Source organism: Fukomys damarensis, unplaced genomic scaffold (assembly GCF_012274545.1).
Source record: "Fukomys damarensis isolate Sample0158 unplaced genomic scaffold, DMR_v1.0_HiC HiC_scaffold_27, whole genome shotgun sequence".
Taxonomy (NCBI): Eukaryota; Metazoa; Chordata; class Mammalia; order Rodentia; family Bathyergidae; genus Fukomys; species Fukomys damarensis.
Window position 1 is genome coordinate 25,709,076 of NW_022900939.1, and position 18,223 is coordinate 25,727,298.

The following is an 18,223-nucleotide window of genomic DNA, read 5'->3' on the forward strand; positions in this document are numbered from 1 at the left end:
CAATCCCTGGGAACAACAACAACAAAAAGAACACACAGTATTTAGTGATTAGGTTTAACATAATAGGGTGGAAGGAAGGAAGGAGAGTGGTAAGGGAGGAAAGAAGAAAAGAAGGGAGGAAGGAGAGAGAAGGGGAGGGGAGGAAAACTGAAGGAAGGGGCTGAGCTGAGCCAAGCCAGCCAAGAAAAGAAAGAGAAAAGGCAAGATAACACAGAAGAAGTTCAGGTTTCTGACTCAGCAAACAAGTGAGTATTTCTACTATAACCTGAACGAGGTGACACAGGAGTAGGAACACATCTAGAGAGAAACAGGACAACTTAAGAAACAGAGAGTACATAAATACTTCCTGCATCCAAATGAAGAGGTCCAATAAGGAGTGGTTTATATGAGTTTGAAAGTTAGGAGACAGATCTGAGCTAAAATTAGCTGTGGAAACCACTAACAGAGAGAAGGTAATTAAAGCTATGGAAATGGATGAGATAATCCAGTGAAATGTACTTTAGAGGCAGGCCAAGGACAACTGGGATGTGAGAAGTACGGAGCAAGTTTGGTTGGCCTATGGACATTTAATTAAAGAAACAAAAGGAGTGGGTTGGCAAACATGACAATAGTTAAAGAATTGAAGTCTTATACCCAAGGAGAGCTGGCACAGGCTCAGCTGAGAAAATCAGCAGACCTGTGGTAGGTAACAGGAGGAGCGCCCACAACATTCTGTTCTTGGCTATAGTTTCCAGGTTCAGTCTGCCACCTTCACAAAGACTACATTCATCCAAAATAAATAAAAATCAGTTAAAGTGAACTAGTAAAATCACTGTTGTTCTAGTTTTCTTCTATTTACTAGATTTAAAGCAGATACCATCTGTGCAGCTAAGCAATGTATGTCCTAAAATACAAGAATCATTCTTAGACCACTAATGCAACCCAAAAGCTGTATCAGGACAGTAAGACATACACTAACATCAGATGTACTTTCAAATGCTATAAATGTGATTCTACTTTTTTGATTCAGGTTTTAAAATACTATGGTGTATGTGGTCTTGAAAAGTCTCTAAGTTACAATCATGTTCTGAAAGCCATTTTTAAAATTTAAGTGTTGACAGACAAAAAATACACTTTTAGTTTGACTTTATTTGCACACACCATTTACCCTGCTTTTAACTTTATCTGAACTGTATGTGTAGTCTTGCAAAGCAATGAAAATGTGCCGAACTGAGTTCAATTAGTATCTACCTTCTAAATCTACTAAATTTCTAATTAGACAAAATCAAAACCCCTATAATTTGTAATAGACAGTAATAAAATGGAGTTTTTTTCAGTTTCAACTAGGATTTCCCCAAAGATGAGTACATTATTTTAGGAAATTTTACGTGATTCATCTGTGTGCCACAGATGTAGTACTTCATTAAGTGACTCTACTGCTAGATATAACATTATACATAATAAAAACCCACATTCAAACCATGTCTTAGTAAAAAGACCAATTTAAAAACTAACCAATTAAGGCCTGAAACTGCTGTCCATATAAAACTGCTTTCTGAGAGGAAAACCTTGCTTTCTGAGCCCAGATAAGTTCTATCCTTTAGTCAATAGTTAACCTTTCTCCGAATGAAAGTTACTAACAGCATCACAAACAGAATACATCTCTTAATTTCAAAAATCGTCTCACTCTAAAGGACTGTCCCTCACCATCCATCACCTGCTCACAATGTGTCACTGCTATCGCACTGTCTCACTGTCACGTTAGCTAACTTCTGCTGTCTTATTTTGCTTCCAGCTTCTTCATGGGCTAGTGTTCTCCCATAATATACCTTAAACACCTGAGAAGTGGGCACCTTTCAGTCCTTTCCTGGTCAGGATTTGTATACAGAAACTGTATATTAGTAACGAGCTAATTTCATGGTCTCCCAAACAAAGCAATGAAAAAGTTCTTTAATATCTTGTCTTATACTAAACAATCAGAAAGTGGCATATTTACCCCATGACCATGACCTTCCTTACTTCACCCTCCCAATCCCTTGAAAAACTAATGCAATTCAAGCACAAGAAAAATCTGCTATGTTTGATTAAGAAATTGGAAGTCTAAAGAAATAGAAATGGGGGGGGTGTAAAAGAATGATCAAAGTAAAATGACTAAAAGGAAAACCTTACACCAAGAATAATAAAGAGGAATAATATCCATAATAATAATAAGGGAACACTGTTATATGATAATCAGGAAAAAGAAGCTGCAGGAAATAAATTCAATCTCTTCAAGTTGATCCCTAAACCACAGCTTACAGGACAACTGACAAAACCCCAGTCCAGGGACATGTGGTTATCCCACCCTGGAACTCGTTACAAGTATTACTGCTGACTTGGGGTGCTCCAAAGACCACCATCATTTACATTCCCCTGCCAAGAGACATGTCAGTGATGGGGGCTGCAGGGAGAGCCAGTGGCGAAGATATCAGGGCAGCAGGCCAAGTACTGCATAGAACAAGTCTGGTGCTGAGGTTAAAATGAAATGAAATGAGAGAGAACTAAAGACGGGGAAGGATGAGAACAAATACAGCAGCGGAGTAGGCGCTTTCTATATGTAGGGAACGCACACATCTGGAATTATTTGGTACTGAGTGCCACCAAATTTAAGACTTTTTTCCTCTCATGCAATTATTTCTTAGTAAGACCACACAAATAAAAAATAGACCTAGAGGCTAAAATGTTGGATGGTGGTTAAAGTGGGTATAACAATAACCATTAAAACACAACACACATATTTTTAAAGTAAGAGAACAGTTAGCACATAAAGAATGTTCCTGGTTGAACTGGAAAGATGTCCATCATAAATTCTAAGTCAAATAAAGGAGCTGCTGACAAATATGTATAATAATATTTTTTGTAAAAATATCTATTTGTGTAAGTTCCAGAAATCTTTAAATTATTCCAAAATAAAGTATTGGTGTTATAAGTAATTTTGACCTTTGGTTGTACACTTTAATTAAAGTTAAAATAATAGCAATCCTTCAGAATAAAAAATTCCCCTTTCATGGCAGAGCTTTCACCTTAAATTTAATACATGTAATGAATTTGTAAACAATTCTTTGGGAGAGCTGCTCTCACATAGTGGGAAGAAAGGGCCACTGGCCAAGCCCAGCTGTGATACTATAGAAAAAAAAAACCCACAAGTTTTGAAGACCATTGCATTCAGTAGTTGTGTGACCCAGAGCAAATTATGTTAAATTTCTAAGTGCCAATTCCACTCTTCTTCAAGCATGGAATAATATCTACCTGTTTTGACAATTCTCAGTGACAACTCCTATCTAGGAAGACACACTGGCTGGGTAGGTCCCAGGGAGAAGAGTAACCCTCCTAATCAACATCATGAAATAATATGTTCTAAATGATGCCAGTGTTTGATGCTTTTGCTGAGCAGCCTGATACTAATGCTTCCTTTATTCTTTTTTTTTTTTTTTTTTTTTTTTTTTTTTTTTTTTTTTTTTTTTTTTTTTGGTTGGTTGTTTGGTTGTTTGAGACAGGGTCTTATTACATAGCTCAGGCTGGCCTTAAACTCATTATGTAGTCCAGGCTGGCCTCAAACCAGCATGATACTTCCCTTTAAAGCATCTACACCCTAGCCCTTATAGGAAATACAAGCATTATATAAGAATTATAGCAAAGCAACCATTTAGAAGTATTGGACAGGGGGATGGAATCAGAAAATCAATGTGAGCTTCTTCATGTCTTTATCTTCTGACCACATTAAAAAGCCAGGCAGGAGTAGAAATTGCTCTCCTCAGGGCACATGCTGCAGATGCAAGGCTAGATGAAGGATACAGTAACTGTATGCATAGCTACAGAACTGGCATAACAAGAAACATTTTAGCAATGTTTACGTTGTAATTGTTCACCTTTTAATGTTACTGTTTTAAAATCTGCAAGACCATCCACTACAAATTCTAGTATTCATAAATAAGCCCAGAACCTATAGAAGTATATAGACAGGGTAACTTAACCTATAGACAGGGTAGCTTAACCAGTAATAGTATAATTTTCTCTCGATTCTGGACACTAGAAAGTCCATGCTGGCCATTTGGTTCCTGGAAAGGAAAATCTTCCTGGGTTTGGCATGCACCATCTTACTGTATCTTCATGTGACCTCTTCTTTGCATACATGCACATGTGTGTGTGTATGTGTGAGAGAGACAGAGATATCCCTCTTTATAAGGGCACAACCTTATCAGTTAGGACCACAATCTTATGACCTCATATTTAACTTTAATTACATCCCTAAAGGCCCTATCTTCACATGTAGTTACAATGGACATTAGAGCCTCAATACAAGAACTTGGGGTGGGGGCACTCAGTCCAAGTACAAACCCTAACAACTAATGTTCTTGAGTTCTAATGTTCTATGGACTATATTTCTCACCACCAATAATGTTTTGTGAAGCTCAATTTTCTGACATACTCTAACTGTATCACCACTCTAGGTCTGCTTTATACTTTTACCTTGAATAAGATACCTCTGAAATTTACTGAGATTAAAACTTGGCTTTGATTCTCAAAAATGGCCTCTTACCTCTAAAATAGATTTTGCAGAAATTATAATACCAGAACTGAGATTGCTCTTTTTGGAGAGGATTAGTTGTAAGATTGGCCTTTGTAGGCATAGGGAACTTGGATTTGGGGAGACCAAACTCCAACAAAAATCCTGGGCACTCATCTCTAATAAGCTTCCTTGGTAGGAAACATTTCATACATGGTGTCACAACTCACTGCTGGAGGGATCAAATGTGTCCTGTGTGAGTCTGCAATGAGAGAACTCCTGGAAGCTTGTACCTGGCTTCTTCCATATCCTACCCCATGTACCTTTTCCTTTCCTGATTTTCCTTTATATCCTTTCTCTGTAACCAATCATAATTATAAAGACAACTCTGTGCTGAGTCCTGAGTCCTCCTAGTGAACAGTCAAACCTGGAGATGGAACCAGGTATGGTGGCACACATTTGTAATCCCAGTACTCCGGGAAGCTGAGATGTGAGGATCACAACTTAGCAAGACCCTGTCTCAAAAAAAAAGCTTTTATGCAAAGGCCCTGTGTTCAATTCAAAGAACATTAAAAAAAAATAAAGAACTGGGCCAGGAAATTAGCTCAGTGGTTCCACCACCTGCCTTGCAAGTGCAAGGTCTGGAGTTCAATCCCTGGCGGGAATAGTAATAATAATAATAATAATAATAATAATAATAATAATAATAATAATAATAATATAGGACTTGGTAAACAGAAGATAAAGGATAGTGATAGGACAGAAGAACAGGTGACAGTAAAGGAAAATCCCAGCTGAAAAAATGTTTATAAACAGGAAAAGAAGAAGCTCTTCTATATCTGTCCAGATTTCCTTCTCAAAATGAAATTTTAAGTAAATGTCAAAAGAGTTAATAGACAATTCCACAGTCTCTTAATCTAAAAAAAAAAGGAAAACATAAACAGAAGAAGGGAGAGGTGACAGCAACAGCAACAGTTACTGTGGTGTTTTTTATGTTGATGGAAATATCCAGAGTTCCTTTGAAAATGACACATAGTAGTGAAGTACAAGGAAAGCTGTGGGGGAGAGGGGTGAACAGGTATGTATGTGGGGAGAAATTCCATGACTACTAATAGTTATGGAATTTCTATTTATGTGATGAAAACATTCTAAAATTTATTATGGTAATAATTACTCAACTCAGTGAACTACTAAGAATCACCCATTTAAACAGGTAAATTGTATGATACATACAAAATAGATTTCAATAAATCTATTTTAAAATAAAATATTTAGCAATGTACACAAAGAGTCCCCGAAGAATATTATATTAGCTACATACTTTCACAATTTCAGCTTTAGATTATAACATAGTACTTGACAATATTTGACTTCAATCATGTAACAAAATTTAAAGACTAAATTTAAATGAGATTCAATTGTCTTCTTGTGACAAATGGTGTCTCTCCATAACAGAGTACGAAGCTTATACACAGTCATTTAACTACTCCATTACCCAATTTAAAATCTTCCCTAAATGTTCACTTAGGAAATTCAGTAAAGGCAAATGAAATTTCAAAATGCAGTCACCACCAAACAGAAACAAAACAATACACACAGCACTTCCAGGAGACTTATGTATAATCCTGAATGTGACAAAAATTATAGAAGAGGGCTGAGAGTTCAGCTCAGAGGCGAATGCTGGTCTAGAATGTACAAAGTCTTTGGTTTCATCCCTAGCACTTAAAAAGAAAAAAAAGAATTCATAAAAAATCAGGGTGCAGAAAGTAGCCCTAGAAGAGACCACATGGCCAAATTGATAACTCACCTGTTGTCCCATTAGTAGAAATTAAGGAGAAAAACACATCATAGTGGTACAGATTTTGAATGTTTGTCTCATCCTAGTCTAACTGAAAGAAGACCGTAAAAAACATGATCAGAATCATTCAAAATAAAATTCTTTCCCTAAATACAGAATTCTAAAATGTCACACTAGTATAATCCTTAAGTAGCAACTATTTTTAGTGTTCTTTTATTTTTTTTAATTGACCAATGCAACTGGTCAAGATAATGACAAGATAGAAGAAAATACTCCTACTTTATTTTTGTATTCCTACAATTCAAAAGTAACAGGGTCAAATTTTTTCAAGCTGTGAATAAACATGATACTTTGGGCTAACAGCCTATTTTATTCCAAAATTTGGAGTGAAAAATAAAGCTTTAAAAAAAACTTCTCAGCCTTAAGTTCAGTGGCATTAATATTAATGACAATCCTACTCATTTCAAAGGCATATTCCAGAGTGTTTACATTATGAAAAATGGGTCTGGAATGTCATCTTCAGTAAATTTGAAATTGTTTAATCTGAAGTTTTGCTAGATTTGTAACAGCTGCACTTGTGTTTACAACTATAATAACATCTTTACAGAATGGCACTCCTTTACACATTTTTTAGATCTGGTGGGCACAAACATGTTGTACTGATCAATGGAAATGAATTTAGTATCTACATAACTACAAGTTGAGTCAGAACAAAGTTTTGTTCTGTATTAACATTGTAAAACAAATGCATCCTGAACCTTCAGAAGTTTTATGGTATTGGTTATAGAGGATAGTACAAAAACCTCCATTCATATACAAACATTTGAAAAATGACTCAATTTGTGTTTGTGGAATTCAAATTTTGTTTGGAGAAAAATATACATATCAAATACTCTGTGGATCTAATTTACTTGCTGGCATTCACTGAGGGTCTCAGGCACATTACCAAGCAGAGACAGCAGCATTCAAAAATGACTTTTTCTGGGGCCAGGGATTTGGCTCAGTGGTTCTGTCACCTGTCTCACAAGTGCAAGGGCCTGAGTTTGATCCCTGGTACTAAAAAAAAAAAGACTTTTTCTTCTTTTGCCTTTACACGTAGAAAGATGCAACAAAAAGCCTGCCAAAGGCTTCCTTAAAAATGCTTCAATAGGAATCTTCAGCTACCCTTGGTCATGGGCTACTGGGGTAATGAAAAGAGCACCAGAAAGAAATTAGTTTCCCTGGATAACAGTCAACAGTCTTGCCACTAACCTCAGTTTCCTTTCCTGAAAATGTTTCAAAGAGAAGTCATTATTGAAGGTGAATGTTTTCTGCTAAAATCAGTTGAGTTTGGGTAACCAGAAATGCTCAGTTCTTTTGATTACATAAAAATGCATAAGCATAGAAACCCATGAAGTTCTTCAGAAGCTGTTTTCTTAGGGGCACTCTCTTGGGAACTCCCTAATTATGAGACAAATTATTTTAGAAAGACTACACTCTTTTTTTATGGCAGTGATGCAGAGTGAACCCAGGGCCTCACCGCCCACTAAGTGCACTCTACTACTAAGCCACATCCCTAGCCCTTTTTTTTTTAATGCCTGCCTCATTTTGATACATATGGTTATTGTGTGACTCATATATAATCTAATCTAGAAAATACAAAATACTAATAAAGCTTGCTTATGACCTAAATCTTAGAAATAAGTCATGAAACCAAAAAAGTGAAAAAAATCCATGTTTATAAAAACAATGAATTAAAAAATAGTTGATACAAGAAAAAGTTCTGATGTCTATAGGATATATATTACCATTTAGGAATAATAATCCATTTAATATAAAAAGAATATGTAGATAGGAAATTTCTGGAGATAATGAAATTTTGAACTCTCCAGAAAGTGTAATTTCCTTCAATAAGTATGATAAATTTGTTCTGACCTATCCATTTGTTTTCTGTCAATTTCACAACTCTTCTTCAAAAATTATTCAAAAGTAAATTACTTTAGACAAAGGATCATAAATTCAAATGCCCATATGGATAAATTAAATGAATAAAGCATTCAAACAGACTTGAGCCAACTAGAAAACACAGCCCTATCCAAAGAAAAGAGCCAAAATTGAGCTCTTGCCAGCTGCTGTCAAAAGATACTCAGATTTAGCCTTATCAGACTACCTTTCACTTTTAAAAAGCTGGAAATGTGGTTGAAGGTGAAATCTTTTAGTGTTCAAATGTTAGTAACTGACTCAAAAAATTGTAAAACATGCACAAAACATATTTTTTAAAATCTGCAAAAGTGATCTGATTTGGTATTTGCTTTACCAACTCTACCATATTTGTTCTCTAGGAGCTACTTCATAAACCATCCATAAAATTTTCAAAGAACTTTGATGACATTCTTTTAATGCTTCCATTATACATTGACTTGTGTTAATATAATCAGTGGGGTTTGTTTTTTCTTACAAAATTATTACCTTAATTGTGTCAAGCAAAAGAAATGATCTGGCCAACAAACTAAACAACTTTCACCAAATTCCTAAGTATATCTGGAGGATGACCTTGGCTGGAGCAGGACCCAGTCTATTTTGTTCACTGTTGTATTCTCAACACCTTGCACAGTGTCTGAACCATAAGTGAGAACAGAAGAGTCCAACAATGCTCCCCACATCTGGAGCAACTAATACTTCCCAACTCCTTAGTAACTGATTGTCCATTTGACTGAATTCTGACCAAAGATTGAGGGAATAAGTGAGTTATCACCTCACTCCAATAAGAATGGCTATCAAAAAGACAAAAAATAACAAGTGCTGGGAACCTTAACACACTGTTGGCAGGAATCTACATTGGAAAAGACTATAGTGGAATACAGTATGATGTCCTTCAAACAATTAAATACAGAACTACCATCTGATTCAGCAATCTCGTTACTCGGTATATATCCAAAGAAAATGAAATCAAGCTGTAAAAGAGACATCTGCACTCCTCTACTTATTGCAGCACTATTTATAACAACCTAGAAATAGAAACAAGCTACATTTCCATCAACTGATGAATAAACAAAATGTACATTTACGTATATGTGTACATATATGTGGTTTATACATACAAAAATCTATATACACATGGATATCTATATATCAAAAAGGATATTAGCCATTAAAAAGGATAGGATAAAATCTTGTCATTTGTGAGAACATGGATAAAACTACAGGTTATTATGCTGAGTGAAATAAGTGAAGCACAGAAAGACAAATACCTCACTGTCTTACTGATACGTAGAATCCAAAAGAGTCAGCGTCATAGAAGTTGAGAACAGACTAGTAGTTACCAGAGACTGGTGAGAGTAAGGGGAAGAGTTGATGGGAAAAGACTGATAATTAGGTATTAAGTTATAAATAAGAAAAATAATTTCTATTATTCTATCAAACAGTACAGTGACTACATACAACATGGTATATTTCAAAAAGCTAGAGAAAGGATTTTTAATGTTTTCATCAAAAAGAAATGATAAATATTTGAGGAGATGTATATGCCTGTCCAGACTGGAACACTGAAACATTGCACAAGAGACCTCAAATGACTTTAGACTGGAATTAAGTTAATGCCCACATTTAATAATGACTGTGATCAAGGGGTGGAGGAGAAGATGAACAGGAGGAGGAGACGGATGAGGAGGAGGAAGAGAAAGAGGAAGAGGGGAGGAAGAGGAGGAGAGGAGCAGGGGATGGAGGGGAGGAAAGGATGAAAGGAAAAGAGGGAAGGGAAGGGGAGGGGAGGGGAGAGACTTGGGGGATAACCTGAAGTTTACCCCAGGAGCTTGTCAATGCTCCCCAAAGCCTGAAAGAAAATTTAGGTCTTGTTAGGAAAGAGAAGGGAGGGAAGGATGCTGAGTAGGCACCCAACAAAGGTCAACATGGTTATTATATAATAAAAAGGACATGCTCCAAAGAAGCTGGCCAAGACCTGTGAAAATAACACACACACACACACACACAAACACAAACAGTATAAACTTCAGTGCATAAGTACAGAGGAAAAGTCATTACTTATAACCAAAAATGATCATCAAGAATCAGAGATTAAATCAAGTAAGTACTACATGTGAATGTACAAAAGAATCAGAAAATTTGGGACAAGATTAAGTACAAGCCCTTTAATGCGACTGATTTAAGTAGCAATAGCAACAAACCCAGTGACAAAAACAGGAACCAGTCCCAGGAGGATGTTAGAAGTCACTAAGGTAAATAGCACCTTCAAATTCTTATTAAATAAAAGAATTCAGCAATTCAGTACCTTCAAGTCTGAGCAGTAGTGGATCATAGCCAAATCTATATTCTTAAAAAATGTCTACCCTGAATCATTGTGTTCGTGTGTGTGTGTGTGTGTGTGAGTGACGGGGGTGGGAGGGAGAGAGCTCTCAAACTATCTCATGAGTACCAGATATCAGATTCCACTGAAATAAATGTGTATATAATATCTTCATTCAGTATTACAAAATCAGCATTGGTCTTCTAGAGGAAAATAAAAAAGCAAGCCCCTGCCCTAAAATCTAAAAAATTAAAAACATGGGTAAAATGTTAGAAATATAGTCAGATGTGAAGTCAGACCCAACCCACTGGACACCGGCTGAAGGCAGCCCAGTCCTCCCTCTTTCCCTTTCCTCCGACTACTCCTCAACCCCGTCTTCCATGATACTTCACAGTTTCTAACTTCCAAAGCCCTGGAAAGGGGCAAAGAAACTATAAAGCCCAATTCATCACTTTGCAAAAGTCTCACACATTCTTACCAAAACCTGTCTTTTGTCCCATGAAGTGGCAGAACCCTTGGTTTTACTTTCACAACTCAAGAAATGAACAGGCTAAATACTCTCGCCACTCATTTCTTGAAGAAGCAACAAAGGTGATGAATTAATCTGAGTCTAATCAGGAAAGTGACACCAAACAGCAATTTGAATAAGCAAAGAATTCAAGAATATAAAGAATAATTCAGTATAATGGGATTGGAGTAACAAAGGATTGATTGACTAGCCAGATGTGAATATAAAGAATATAGAAGAACAGATGTAAGAAGCAGCGTTACTTCTACTGCTGAGATGGAAGGCACTAGGAAGAATACCCATTCTCCTCAGGAACATGGTAGAGAGCCTTTCTGTTCACACAGCTGTGGCTCACTGAGTGGCAGAGCTCTGATCACTGGCGCTTCACCAGTAGAACTTGCAGGAAAACCCTCTTTTGTACTTTGTCAGAAACCCACCTGTGATCGCTAACTGATTATGTCAACTTGAGTAAGAAATGCCCAACTAAATTGGATCAGCATAGTTCTGGGTGTGGAAGACGCACGCTAGGGAAGCTTGTCACCTGAATGGTATAAAAGGGAAATAAGAAGGAAGACTAGCTTCTGTTTCTTTGGGGGAGCTCTAGTCTTCACCATCACCATGGATATCATCTCCTGGCTTCCAGTGGAGACTCTTCAGCCTCAGCAAAGACCCTTCAGCCCCCTGATACAGACTCACACAGTACACTGAACTACAGGCCTTCAACTGGATCCTTTGGATCTCTGGGAAGCAGACAGCCCTTTTGCACTCTTCCACACCTGACTCTAAAGGTAGTCATTTTAGCCCACTTTGTAAATCCTTACATATGTATATATCTTCAATAAATCTGTTTATTAAGCACTGACTAATATACTACCCTTAAGGTATCAGAGAAAGCAGTTCACAGAGAGGTGTACCCCTAAGGTACTGATCCCAAAACACCTAGGAGGAAGGTCGGGGTCAACTGTTGACCACTGGGTACTTCTGACCACTATGCCTGAAGGAGCATGCGCAGAAAAGGCAAACATGGGAGCCAGGACCTGGCAGCAGGCATAGACTTCCAAGGAAGTTCCTGGGAAGATGCACACCTAGAGCCCACACTGGAGCAGACATGCAAGGCAAGAACCCCGCAGTGGGCACAGGCTCCTGAGAATATACCTATGGGCCTCTGAGGCACAATGCTCACCACCATAGAGCCAGCATTGGAACAGATGCACATGCGCGCACATAGGGCAATGATGTTGAAGAAGCCAAGTCGTTTGAAAAGTCCCCATAAAGAAAAATCCAGAACAGATGATTTCATGGATGAATTATATCAAATATTTAAAGAAATAACAGTTTTTCACAAACTCAGAAAATATGAGGGGAGCACTTACCAACTCATTCGAAGGTTTCACTTTTAACTAAAGCTGAAGACATCACACAAAGTAATATTACTCACCAGTGTTCGCATGAACATGGACACAAAAATCCTAAATATAATATTTTTAAACCAAATCCAGCAATATATAAAATGGATTACATTACATGAGTGATTTTCCCCCAGGAATGCAAGGTTAAAATAGCACTAATAAAAAATTAATACTAATAGGTCAATTAATGCTATAAATCATAATAACAGAATAAAAGAACCCACCTGGTCATCTCATGGATGCAAAATAGCAACATCTCCAACATCTGTTCATAAACATTTCCAATCATCTAATGATAGAAGGAAAGCCCTTCAAGATGATGAAGAACATTTATGAACAACAGTTAACATGAAGCCAGCCATTGTTGCACAACCCTGTAATCCCAGCACCTTGGAAGGTTGAGACAGGAAGATCACAGGATCAAGCCCCACTTGAGTAAATTATTGACTCCTTGTCTCAAAATAAAATATAAAAGGGGCTGAGGTTGTAGGTCAGTGGCAGAGAGCCAGAGGGTGTGACCCCAGTGCTACCACAAACAACAAAAGACACATTTACAAAGAGCTAGCATGATATTTTATAGTAAAAGACTTGTGATCACAAGTCAGGAATATCAGCTCTCTCCACTGCTATTCAGCAACGTAGTAGAGGTTGTATCCAATGTAATTAGGCCAAAAAAAAAAAAAAAAAAAAAAAAAAAAATTAAAGGTTTCCAGATGAAAAGGAACAAGTAAAACTGTCTTTATCCAATTTCATATCATATCCAAATGATATACTTTATGTAGAAAATCATAGGGAATTCACACATACCTAAAAAAAATAACCTGCTGGAAGTAATAGTAAAGGTCAGCAAGGTTGCACGATATAATAATCAATTAATCTTTTATATACTAGCAACAAATAATCCAGTGATGAAATTTTTAAAATACTTCTATCCGTGATAGCATTAAACATGAAAAATTTCAAGATAAATTTAACAAAAGGGCAAGATTATCACACTAAAAATTAACAAATATTGATGATAAATTAAAGATCTAAACAATTGGAAAGATATACCATGTTCATGTTGAGATGGCAATTTTCCCCCAAAGAGTTCTAAGATTCAACTCAATTCCTATCAAAATCCATTGCAGCAGGGTTGCTTTGGAAAAAACGACAAGCTGATACTAAAATTTTTATGTAAATAAACCCAGAATAGCCAAAACAATTTTGAAAAAGGAAGAAAAACACTGGAAGACTTACACTTTGCAATTTCAAAATTTACTATAAAGCTACCACAATCAAGGCAGCCTGATGCTGATGTAAGAGTAGGCACACAGATCACTGGAAAAGAAACGAGATCCCAATTTGATCAATTGAGTTTTTTACCAAGGTGCCAAGAAAACTATACAGAGAAAGGATAATTTTTCAAAAACTAGTGCCAAGACAACTGTATATACACATACAAAAAAAATTTCAATACATTTCTCATCCCATACATATCATTGGAAATTGATGAGACTTTAATTGTGACGCAAAGAGAAAAAAGGAATAAATTAAGGTTTCTCAAAATTAAAAAACTTTTTAACTTGAAAAGAATTTTAAAATGTAACAAAGAAGTTTACAAAACACATATCTAATAATGGACTTGTATCCAGAATATACAGAGAATGCCCACAATCTAACACAGTAATAAAACAAATATAACAGTCCAAAACATGGGCAAAAGATTTAAATAGACACTTCAAAAGTGACAGGAAAAGCAGCTGGGCATGGTGGCGCATACCTGTAATCCCAGAACTCAGGAGGCTGAAGCAGGATCGCTGTGAGTTCGAGACCAGCCTGGGCTACATAGTGAGTTCCAGGTCAGTCTCAACTACAAAGTGAGACCCTGTCTCAAAAAACTAACCCCCTCCCCAAAAAGAGAGAGACAGGAATGGCTAATAAACTTAGGGATATATGTTCAACACCATTAGTCAATAGGAAAATTCAAAATAAAAACATGAGATACCACTGCTAGTTATGTATAGACATAATAATAAGAGTTGGTAAGAATGTAGAAAAGTCAACCCCTATCTCCTCCCTACACTGCTAGAGGGAGGAATGATTACTGCCACACTAGAAAATAGTTTGGTAGATTCTTAAAAGGCTAAACTTAGTATATGAACCACAATTCCACTCCAAGAAAAATAAAAACAAATCTTCAAAAGCTTACACACAAATGTTTCGAGCAGCATTATTCATTATAGCCAAAAAATAAAAGCAACCTAAAAGTTCATTAACTGATAAATAAAATGTGGTACATAGAATGAAATACTTCAACAATAACCAGGAACAAACTACTGATGCATGTCACTATATAGATGAATCTCAAAAACATTATGCTGAGTGAAAGAAACCAGATCCAGAGACAGCAGAAAGCAGACAATGGAGACAGACAGCAAATCAATGGTCACCTTGGGCTGAGTGTGGGAGCCAGGACTGACTATAAGCTTGCATCTACAAACTTGTTAAATTGATGCAAATATTTTAAAACTGAACTGTGGTGACATCAGAACAATTACCAAAATTTACTAAACTTGCTAAAAATCACTTAAGTGTTTAGAAAACAGAATTGTACATATGAGCCCTGCCTTCTTGCAACTAGAAGAAAGTACCAGGATAGTATTATTGAGGAAGGTTGTAGATTCTCTAACGTTATATACTGGGACCATGGTCCCCAGTGCAATGGTTTTGAGATGTGTAACTTTTAAGACATGGGGCCTAGTGGGAGGGAATCAGGTCACAAGTCAATTGTTCCTGCTTTCAGAAGGAATTAATGTAGTTCTTCCAGGAACCCAGAAAACTCCCATGAGTATAGGTCATTATGAAAAACAGATTCCGGCTCCTGAATCTCTCTTTCTTCCTTCTTATTAAGTGACTTCTCCCTCTTGCACACTTGCGTGTCATAATGTTATCTATCAAGTTGTGATGTGGACAGATGGGCTTCACCAGAGGCAAATGATAGCATAATGCTCTTAAATCACTAGAACTGTGAGCTAAATAATTTTGGTATATAAGGTACTATCATAGACAACTAAGGTCAAAATATACAGGCAGTCAGACAGGGCTAGCCCTTGAGGGAAGTCAGTGCAGAAGATAAGAACACATTACAACTGTGGCTGGCGGTGCATCTGTTGAGGGCCAGACCGACCTCAAGATGGAGACAAAGTGACCTAGCCTGCAAGCTTTCCCAAGGGATAAACAATAGATTGGGGATTGTGTTGCCCCAGTAGGTGGCCAAAACCACATGGTTCCTCTTTTCCTAAAAAGGTCCTTGTTCTTTCCATGCACCCTTGCTCTGTGACCTGCTTCCCCACTGAATAAATATTACCTAAGCAGCTAAAGTTGTAATCTTATTGATCATTGTTTTGTCCCACGTTGTACCCATCTCGTGATCTTGCACCCACCTCTTGATTTTGCACCTCATGATTTTCATAATTTTAGTTTATGAAACCTCCTCTGTAAAGTGGGGTACATGGCAATCCATTTTGGGGTTCCCTTCTGTGTCTTAGGAGCTGTTATCTCTCTCTCCCAATAAATATTTCCTATTCTTAACCTCTGTCGCTCCTTAGAATTCATTCTTCGGTTTTTGGGAACAGGAGTCAACATATCACACATATAGCGGGTTGGGAGTTACATTTATTTTCCCTATATCAGTATTGTATTTTGTTATAGCAACAAAAAATTGTCTAATGCACTCCAATATAATAGCTTTTTTGGTTTTTAAGACAGGGTCTCACTACGTAGTTCAGGCCAGCCTTGAAATCACAATGTAGCCCTAGCCCAAGCCGGCCTCCAACTTGTAGCAATCCTCTTGCTTCAGCCTCCCTAGTGCTGGGATTATAAGCATGCGCCACCCCCACCCCATATAACAGTTCTTAACAGGAAAATGATTTCTATGTGCCCAAGAGAATTAGGAAGAGCCTAACAGAATGGCCAATTTTGCAAGGCCCTTTCTAAATGAAGCCCAAATAATGATGATAATGATGATAGTGTTATTTTGTAAAAAAGAAAATGCTCAAGATTTGTATTGTTCTATGAATTGTCCTTCACCACTTTTACTGTATTTTCAACTTAAAACACTGAAAATTCAATGTACCTCTCCTATAGGTGTTCTTTCATATTAAAATGTTAATCATTCAGGACCCATAAAAAGAACATGCATATCCCCTAGGCCAAAATAAACTTTTAAAAATCATTTCATGCTGGATTCCAGCCTGATTTGAGGCTCTAAAACTACCAATTGGAACCAACATTCATGTGATATTCCCCTGGGTCTCTCTGTGGCCTAGATAATCAATCCAACTTTCTGTTGGCCTACATGGCCTCTCTGTAGCTGGTTTGCATAAATACAAAACTTGAGTACTTGTTACTAGAGCTACTTGCTGAAATATGGAACTGGTTAAAGATGCTGTTTAATTTTAAAAATTAACATGCACAGCTTTACATAAACACAGCCACTTAGCTTCCATACCCAGCCAATAAATGTTTTTTTTTTAAATGAGAACAAAAAAAATATCAAGTTTGCCCTTCGTTTCTGAGGTCTCAGCATGTTTTTCAAGAAATCATGTAGTATGACAGAATGAAAAAATAAATTCAGATCTATCACATGCAAGTTAGTAAGTCCAATTCCAAAGAAGTAGGATATAACTTTTACTCTAGAGGGATAGATGAAAGAGATCTCTGATAGAGTAATATATATGAGTATTTATTTCCACGTGAATCTAGTATAGTACATTACACAGAAACCACAATTTAAGTATAATGGACAAAGCTATAATGAACAAGCTCTAACAAGCCTATGTGATGAATGATCCCAACACATGGTGTTAGGATTCTTTAGTTTGTAACAACGTTCCTTCCCCTCCCCACCTGAGAGAAGGAGAAAATATTCTGAAAGATCTATCAATAGAAGTGAGTGACATTCAGAAACAGCTGAAGTTGGGTGACCCAAATGTGCTCTGTGATAAATGTAAGGTAATCACATCACAGTTTTAGATGTATTAAGTGGGGAACAAGTTAGACTGAAACCATGAGGAGCCCAAGAGCTTTCAAAATGTTTCAGATCAGAAGAAAAAGCTTTGCTGGAAATTTGTTTGTCCCTTTTCCGTAAGACTGTCTCATTTCACTTTCCAAAAATTCCAAATCTTTTCCCAGCTCGAGGCCAAGAGCCCATACAACAGGATCACAGATGGAAGATTCAGTTGTAAAGGCAACTACCTAAAACACGCAATAGAACAAGCCAACACACTGCACTCAAACTTTCTCTCAGGAGCTGTGCAAACGATTTGCCCTAGTACTCAAGAGTTGTGGGGAGACAGTCGCGCATCAACTACTCCCCTCCGTCCCGCTCAGAAAGGCAGAGGGTGCGAGAGCCCGCTGCGGCCAATTGGGATGCAGAGTGACAGGTTAAAAGGGAAAAGCTTTTCACGATCCTATGCAAAAAAATTCACCTTTGCTCCTCTCCTTTTAAGACCTAGCAGCCTGCGCTCAAGGAACAGCAACAAGAACAAAAACCAAGACGCTTACTCCCAGCTCCCTAAGCTCGAAGGTGGAGATCCAGGCCGCCAGACCCCTCCGCAGACCCAACCCGGGGCGCCTCCCGCCCGGGACCACGCCCATCGACCGTGGACCCGCCCCCTCACCGAGCTCGCGAGAGACCCAGGACCCTGGGCCACACCTC

At 37.4% G+C, this 18,223-nt stretch overlaps 1 protein-coding gene across 1 annotated transcript in view; it reads right to left on the reverse strand.

Moving 5' to 3' along the window:
• Fancc (FA complementation group C) overlaps positions 1-18,223 on the reverse strand; it is a 196,551-nt gene that overhangs the window by 177,710 nt on the left and 618 nt on the right.